The following is a 9,606-nucleotide window of genomic DNA, read 5'->3' on the forward strand; positions in this document are numbered from 1 at the left end:
CGTTCATATCTTCGTTAAAACGGACAATTTGAAGAAAAACGGCGAAGTTAGCATTCACTACTTTAGAGGAGAAAGGCACGTGGAAAATGGTACATAGATTGCGGGGTCTAGAAGTGGATAAATGTCCAAAAAGTGAAGGAAACTTTTGCAAAATTTTAAACGTATTGCAATGAACAGGAAAGTTAAGTGCACAGGAAAGGCGAAAATTTGAGTTTCAACAGTTTCTCCCTCGCTTGCCGCACAGAGAAAATCTGATCTGTTCCTGATTTGTCTGGAGTGAAGCCTCTTTGGTATGGGCCAATGATATTCTGGGCGTATGGGGCTATCCAGCCTAGCAAGATAGAGGAGAATATACTATAGATGGTACTCAGCTACTTGATACCTCTATAATTGCTGCACATCAGACCGTATGTATGTAATGTATGAGACAGATAATGCCTCTTTGCCAGTCGTCAGACATTGATTCGCTGTCCCATATTAGGATAAGTGCATTTAAGTACTTTACAAGGCTTTTTCCGCCATTACATCAAAATGGTGTCCAAACTCAGTAGCTACGAATACTGGCTTTACACCTTTTCTCCATCATGATCAATGGCGCAGCAACCGGTATCCGGTCTAGGCCTGCCCTAATAAGGAACTCCAGACACCCCGATTTTGCGCCAAGGTCCACCAATTCGATATCCCTAAAAGCTGTCTGGCGTCCTGATCTACTCCATCTCAAGCAGGGTCTGCCTCGTTTTATTTTTCTACCATAAATGTTGCCCTTATAGACTTTCCGGACTGGAGCATCCTCATCCATACGGATTAAGTGACCCACCCAACGCAATCTGTTGAGCCGGATTTTATCCACAACCAGACAGTTGTGGTATCGCTCATAGATTTCGTCATTGTGTAGGCTATGGAATCGTCCATCCTCATGTAGGGGGCCAAAAATTCTTCGGAGGATTCTTCTCTTGAACGCGGCCAAGAGTTCGTAATTTTTCTTGCTAAGAACTCAACTCTCCGAGGAATATATGAGGACTGGCAAGATCCTTGTCTTCTACAGTAAGAGCTTTGGCCCTATGGTGAGACGTTTTGAGCGGAACAGTTTTTGTAAGCTGAAGTAGGCTCTGTTGGCTGACAACAACCGTGCGCGGATTTCATCGTCGTAGCTGTTATCGGTTGTGATTTTCAACTCTAGGTAGGAGAAATTATCAACAATCTCAACGTTGTAGTCTCCTATCTTTATTCTTCCCGTTTGACCAGTGCGCTTTGATGTTGTTGGTTGGTTCGTTTTCGGTGCTGACGTTGCCACCATATACTTTGTCTTGCCTTCATTGATGTGCAGCCTAAGATCTCGCGCCAATCGCCGACTGCTCGATCTGGATGAAGGCAGTTTGTACGTTTTTCAGCCTAGTCAGTCTTATCAATTTCGTTGGGATACCTAATACTCACATGGCCGCGTACAGTTTTACCCTGGTGATCCGAGTCGATATTGCCCCCCTATATGTTCTGACATTCATCAAGGCTTAGAGGTGGCGGCGTTCGATCAACAGGTAGTCAATTTGGTTGAAAGTGTTCACGCCTGGAGAGGCGTTAATGAGGCTTATTTTCTTCTTCTTCTTTTTCTTCAGCCTTTGTCCCGTTCACAAGCGAGGTCGGCTCGTCGTGATCGGCTTCGCCATTTGGCTCTATCGAATGCCTGATCTGTGTGCAATCTCGAGGCTTTCAAATCCCCATCCAGCGTATCAAGCCACCGTTGTTTAGGTCTGCCTTTTGGTCGTTTACCATCGACATCGATGTTCAGACCAATCTTTGCAAGTGAATTCTCGTTTGCACGAATTGCGTGACCATACCATCGAAGACGCCTCTCTCGCAACTTTTCCACGATCGGTGCAACCCCATAACGATCGCGGATATCCTCATTTCGGATGTGATCTAAACGTGTGACGCCACTAGTCCAACGTAGCATCTTCGTCTCCATTACCGCGAGACGCCGTTCATTGTCTTTTATGGTCGGCCAACACTCAGAACCATAGAGAGCGACTGGACGGACGACATTGCGGTAGATTTTAGATTTGAGACGTTCGTTGATACGTCGATCACAAAGGACACCAGTTGTGGAACGCCACTTCATCCAGGTTGCGTTAATGCGTGAAGCAATTTCATAACGCAGCTCTCCATTGGCTGATAGCGTTGACCCGAGGTATTTAAATCGCTCAGTTCTGGGCAGATCACTGCCGCTGACAGTGATTGTGCCTGTTTCATGGGGATCGGTCGTCAAAAATTCAGTTTTGTTTAAATTCAATCTGAGACCGTGTTGCATGAGGCGATCATTCCATTTTTGAACAAGTTGCTCGAGATCATTTTTGCTATCAGATGCTAGGAAAACATCATCTGCATAAAGCAGTGTGTAGGGCGCTGGACGTTGGATATCCCGTGTGACGGTGTCCATAACAAGGACAAAGAGGAGTGGTGAGAGGGCACTTCCTTGATGAACTCCAACAGAGACACGAAGCGGTTTTGATACACCCGCCATACTTCGAACTTTACTTTTCGGATCGTGGTAGAGCAATTGAATCCAGCGCACGAGTTCTTCTGGCACGAAGTGTTGTCGTAAAGCATACCAGATGAGTTCGTGTGGTACACGGTCAAACGCTTTCTCTAGATCCAGAAAGGCAATGTAAAGAGGGCGATGCTTCTCACGGTGTTTCTCCATGAGTAGCCGCGCAGCGTGTATTGCATCAGTAGTTCCGCAGTTCTTGACAAATCCGGCTTGATTCACGGTTATTTCAACGATTTCGCGAATACGGTTGTCAAGAATGCGTTCAAAAATCTTCATGGTATGGGAAAGTAACCGGATCGGACGGTAATTTGAACATTCTGCTGGGCTACCTTTCTTTTTCCATATTGGAACAGTGGTACTTTCTTGCCAGTCAGATGGTGTTCTTCCTTCCTGAATAACCGGGTTAAAGAATTCACTGAGCCACAGTGTTGGGTCCCAGCTCTTCGCTTTCCAGAGCTCAAATGCGATGTCGTCAGGTCCTGTTGCTTTCCCCGATTTCATTTGTTTTATTGCCTCCTCGACTTCAGTTGCGCTGACTGGTGGAACTGCTCCAAATGTCGGCAATGATTGTGGAAGTGGAGGATGAGCAAATTCTTCAGTTGAAATCTGCTCGAAGTATTCTCGCCATCTATCCGTTGCGGCTCGACGGTTGGTAAGCAAAGTACCGTTCTTGTCATTAACACAGCAGAAGTGTTCGATATCCTGTGTGCGTTCATCACGGCTTTTAGCAAGTCAATACAGATCTCTCTCGCCATCCCGAGTGTCCAGTTTATCGTAAAGATTTTTGAAATGGTTCGCTCGGGTAACAGCGACCGCTTTCTTTGCTTCCCGGTTGGCATTCTTATAAATTTGCCAATTAGCAGGCGTTTTATCGTCGAGAAATTTGTGGTAGAGGCTTATATTTCTAAATATGCCTCGCAAGCGCAGAGTACATAGCCGTTCGCTTATGATTTCAAAGCCGATAACAGCAGGTTTCATTGGCTGACTAAGAAACCTACTCCGAGCACAGGGTTTACTGGATGGCCACTATAATATATGGTGTGGCGGCTCTTCTCCAGGAAACCGGTCTCTGTCCAACGCATCTCCTGTAACGCTGTTACATCAGCCCTATATTGGGACAGGGTATTTGCTAGCTGCTCATCAGCTTCATCTCTGTACAGGGAGCGCACGTTTTTTGAGAAAACGCGCAATCGTTATTCCGTTGTCATTGCCGGGATCGTCGTTGTGTAATCCATCCAGTCCGAGGCTCCTGTTGTGGCTTCATAACAATTTGTTTTCCGTGTAGGGTTGTCAGCTTTACCCAACCCTCAACCTGGAGTGCCAGTTGGTACAATTTATCCCGTTTTTAGGTGCGGGAGACTCGCCTTCATCCTTCTCGTCTGCAGCCTTTCGTTAAGAAAAAGTTCCCACCGGTCACTACGTGGCGGTGGAGATAGGGTTTGGTAGTAGAGCTGTTGGTGTTGGTCCAGCAGGCATTTCCCAGTTTCTATGCTCCATCGTGGGTACCAATCCACGTTTCGCCCTGGGACCTATACTACCCTTTGACAAAAAATTGCAATTCCATAATGTATATGCTTACCTTTCGGGTCATACTGCATGAAAATGCGCTCTTCATTTGTTTATAAACATTCATAAATTGACCGTTATACATATCTGAAATAAACTGTGTAGTTCTAAACCACCAATGAAATATATAAATTTTTGATTTTTGTCCACTGAGGGTCGCTGTTCAGTCGGCCCGAAAGGCTATATATCCTAGGAAATTTAGTAACAAGTTTCCAAAGTGATTTTGCTGTAAGTAGACCGTGGAGTCGAAAGTAGGCCTAGAGTAAGAAAAGATGCTTGTTTTTCTTTTTATCGAAAAATATATTTCCTTTCATTGTGACATATACATTAATTTGCGATAACTATTCTTAATGCTTAATGCACTTTTTATTACAAAACTTTCATAAAGTTTTTGTTCAATGAATCATTTTTCTACAACTTTTACTTCTGCGTGAATAAAATCTTTTCAAGTTAGTGAGCTTCAACTATTTACACTTTATCTAAATAAAATGCGTTCATTTAGTATAAAATAAATGATTTTATATTATTCTCATATTTTTCCTCTAACTTTGGTTTAGATCAAATCATCTACAGTTTAAGCTTGATTTTTACTTATATATGTACGTGTCATATAAACAGGTTCAGAACTTTCCATAAACAAAGAACAATTTTGCTAAGAAATTAATTTTATAAGACTTTTATTTGGTCTCTTTAAAAATCGTATGAAGTAATTGGATTTAAACAGACATTTGTTAACAAGAAAGTATTTATTGATATTTACAAGTGTTTATTGTATGTACATCAAAGCGTTTTCGGTTCCTCAGTTAATGATAAATGATTGAATGAAATTTCAACTGTTACCGGATTTCCGGAAGGGTCAAATGAAATCGAAAAGTCAGAGATGAAGAAATTGATACATAATCTTGTAATAGCCACCATTTATTTGTCTTTTTTCACTGAGAGGTGGCTGAGCACTTGCTCAGAGTTGCTTCTATTTTCATATGGATTGAAAGTCTTACTTTTCATCCATACGGCCAGTAAACGTTATGCAAACTATGGAGCATAAATTATTTTTCATTGGAATTCAACTCAATGGCAGACGATATTAAGGTTGAATTTCTTGCTTTTCATATCAGTGAATCTCAGGTGTTGAGTCAAAAATAAATGATTTGTTCCAAGTTACATTTTAAATGAAAGGAAAATAATATAATTGAATAGATTTACTTATAAATAAATTTCTCATCAAAAAAATAGTCGTCAAAATTAAGATAAAAATCCAAACTTACAAGAAATATAGAAAACTAAATATATTTTCTGCATGAATAAGATATGCTATGTTACGTATATGAAAATAAATGAATGACATCTAGAAATGTAAACATAAATATAACTCTTTGAAATAATAAGCTGAAAACTCAAATTGCACGCGCTAATTCAAGCAAACTCTTTTGGATACAAATAGTTTGAGACATGGCTAACTTCTATATAATGGTTACCATAAGAGGTTTCGTTTCGTTTAGGACGTGGCAGGTTCGAATTAAAACAATCAACAAATCTTTCAAATACATGCGATAGAAAAACAAATAAAGCACTTCGCGGAGGTTCGACTCAACCAATCCCCTAGTGACTAAACATGCACACACTTGCGACAATAGTTAAAAATTAATTCTATCATTTGATGGTTTATAAACGAACTCAGCTACTTTGAAAACTTTAGGTCTCAGCACTTCCCTTGTGCAATGTCAATGATACTTAGCTAATTACTTGCTCTCGCGTTAAGGAATATAACTTCCCCAAAATAATGTACGCAAGCTGGGAAAACAAAATGAAACAAGAAATGGACAATTTACAAATCAACCCGCTGCAGGAGAACCCCCGTCATGTTTTTGGTCCGATGTTAGAGTAACCCCATGCGATTGCGATAATGTAAATCGAAATGGTCTGAATAGGATAATGATGAAGGTAAAAAATCCAATCGAAGCTAGTCGGTTTAGTGAAAGCCACAATGATTAACGAAGGCCAATTAAAAATCCAAAATGAACTGACACAAAGCTTTCCTATAGTGTCAGGACTTAACCAAAGAGATGATCTCGACCCCATCCTTTTTAACTTGATGCTCGAATACGTCATCAGAAAGATGGTCTGAGTTGATACTAGAGGTACGTTACTGGTAAAATCCTTGCAACTGGTGGCGTTCGCAGAGGACGTAGATATCCTTGCCGATTCATGCTTCGTGCAAAGGAAGTATTCGTGCAGTTCGAGTCAGCGGCGAGTGAAGTAGGTCTCAAGGTCAATAAATACAAAACGAAATACATGACCCAAACTTGAAAGGCGGCTCGAACAGGTTTCGAACAGGTTGACCCATTCCTCTATCTAGGAGCCCTGCTCTCGAAGGACGGAAACAAAAAACACGAAATACTTCTGCTCATAAAACATGGTGCTCAAAGGTGGCGGTGAGGAAGACGGGGCGGCAACCCTGTCGGCCAAACCAAAACCAAGTGGCCGAGGAGAACCTCCATAGTGGTGGCACCGGGAGACGTTATACTCACTTTGGCTTGCCGGCCGTGATGCAGTAGGGGCCTCGGGCCTCGGCGTGGTGTTGCGTTTCAACACGGGTGCCGCACTCCTTAGTTCGGTAGAGATTTAGGTAGGTCTTGCATCCACCAGTATGAATTCTAAGCCATGCACTTGGTATAGACTGATACCGCTCTTGCTTGTCTCAGCGGGGCTTTGATTGTGGTCACAAAATCAATCCGTGTCCCAAGAAGACGGTGGGATTAAGTCTTCCACACAGTTGTTCAAGTAAAACCCTCAAGGACTTAACTGCTCGTAAAACATATTATGCGGTCCTTCCCATAATGAGATTGATAAAAGCAAACAGACGCAATAAATTACGCATCTACAAGATATTGATCGGTCCCGTGCTGCTGTATGGATTCGAGACGTGGACCTTAACATAAACGTCGGAAAAGCAGATCGATATCTTCGAGAGAATAGTCCTCCGAAAGATTTTCGGAGCCGTAAAGAAAGAAGATGCCTGGCGATCAGACACGATCATGAATTGTATGAATTACTTGACGATCCACCCGCAACGACACTAGTTAAAATCCGGAAATTGCAATGGGCTAGCCACATCGAATGAATGCAAGAGGGAAGGATTCCGAAATGCAGAGTCGATTGTAGAAGACCAAAAAGGAAGCCAAGGAAACAATAGGAGGGCTCAGTGGACGCAGATTTCATATCAATTTTTAAATTTTCTAACTAGAGCAGTCGGTCCTTGGATCCAGATGATTGGAAGCGATATATCTGGGGGGACAAGGCTCGATGCGGGCTGAAGCGCCATGGAAGTAAGTAGATCCGGTGCGACACAAGACTAGAATTAGGAGGCACGTATTTAGAAAAAGAAATCGTCTTTATGACCAATTACAACCAATTTTTGATAGGAAATCCATATTCTTACCATTAAGAAGCGTTAGGAGAATGGTTGCGCACAGGGACAAGAAACGATCCTTGTTGATAACCGAATGAGCTAGAGGGCTAGGAAAACATTTTATAGCCAGAATATATTAGATGCTTGCACGCATGCGCACGAGACATGCAGCATCAGTGTACAATAAAGATTTCAGGTTGGTAAAATTCGCTTCACGTTGGCAAGGTTCGTTCTGATGGCAGAATACGTCATTCGCAATTTGGCAGCGCTTTTCGTTTTTCGGTAATTACTTTTGACTGTAATTAATTTGAATGAATTGGTTTTGAGAAACTGCGGAAGGCACCATTTGAATAGCAAGTGCTAATTATTGACGTCACTTGCATTAGTTTTGTCGATTCCATTCATAAAAATGGAATTTTAGGTATGTGCCCTTTTATTTTATTCATAACAAAAAATTTAGGAAAATGCATACGCTCATTGCATATACTTTTCTGCGTGCCGCATTGCGAGCAGGACTCATTGTACATTGCTTGAGTCTACTCGCACTACCTAGCACCCGCGGGCCTAAGATGGCTGGGGCTTACGAGCTGTGCCAAGTCAAGGAGAATTTGGCCCGCTTATAACTTAGCCCGATCACGAGAGCTCCTGTGCCAGACGCGTGCAAATGCATTCAAGAATATGGCGGTCTGCACCCTATGGGCCAGTGCCCCATAGGGGACCATGCCGCTAGGCTCGGCATACCATACAACTCGTATTGCCGAAGCTGCGGAGAAGGAAGGGAAACCCTCATGCACTTTCTCTGCGATTGCCCAGCTCTGGCTAGAGTTAGGCTTCGGACACTGGGTAAATCATTTTTTGGGGACCTCAGAGAGATTTCTAGCTGCAGGGTGGGAGAGGTGCTTCCTTTCGTGAATGCTAGGGGCTGGCTCTGAAGATACGAGCCGGCTGGACTCTGCCTCCCTGCTCCCATAACAACAGTCACGGTCTTAGGAGTTTGTGGCATCAAAATGGCGCACCAAAGAGCTAATTGGGTTCCTCGGAGCAGCCGCTGATACCTACCTACCTACCCCTAGTCTAGATCATATGCCTAGGATGATTCGTTTAGAGGTACTTTCATTAGTAAGGATTTAATGACAGATTGCGCATGCCTCGTGTCAACTGACGTGGCATTTTTGTTCAGTATTGTGGAGTATTTCACCATGGAAAGGCTTAGTCTGGCACTCAGTTTACAAATTTTCCAGTTGTTTTACGAAAATGAGTGTTCTGTAAGGCAAGTGTTTACTGTGCTTAGAGCAACCTATGGCCAACATAATCGTCGTTCGGGCACAATTAGCAATACAGCTTGAAACCTATTTTTCATTATTGAGTAATACGCGACCAAATAGACTACACCTAGCATGGAGTGAAGCTAGCGCCGGTAACGGAGAATTTACGCGGAGACCGTGAAGAATCGATTGGGTAGGGATCTTGGTTTAAAAGTCTACAAAATTTAACTACAGTAGGCGCAATTTATATATTCGCCTTCTCTTTCTTAGAAAATGAATAGAATGCGAAGATTGTGTAAAATGAAATATAAACTCGTGAGAATTCGTTATGACAATCGTATATAGTTCAGCTGAAAAATGTTGTATCGTATTTTGTTTTTGATCGAAAGCAATCATTTCTAAGTACGCAATTTTTATAAACGCAGGTAGTTAAAAGTAGATTAAAGGGGAAAAAACCATCGGCGTGGAAATATCCATTTCAGAATGAACGCCAAATCGAATCAACAACTGATGGGAACACTACCTTAGGAACGAGTACGATTAGGAAAACCCTTTGCTGGGAATCACAATCAAATGAAGCAATGGTAGAGGAGCAAAGATCACGAAGGCATATACAGTTGTATTCATATGTTTATCGGTAATCACCTTCCTACACATCTTGAACTTCCTAGCGACTTAACTGCGAAACTAACTACCAATTTTGAAGGGGCTGATAAACTTTTGCGCGGGGCTGCAAAGAAAATGATCGAAGAAACTCAAGAAACCCTTGCTGCCATCAACTTCAACTGGAAGTTTATTTCCCCAAGAAGTCGTCATTTTGG

The sequence above is a fragment of the Hermetia illucens genome, chromosome 6 (genome assembly GCF_905115235.1).
Source record: "Hermetia illucens chromosome 6, iHerIll2.2.curated.20191125, whole genome shotgun sequence".
Classification (NCBI taxonomy): Eukaryota; Metazoa; Arthropoda; class Insecta; order Diptera; family Stratiomyidae; genus Hermetia; species Hermetia illucens.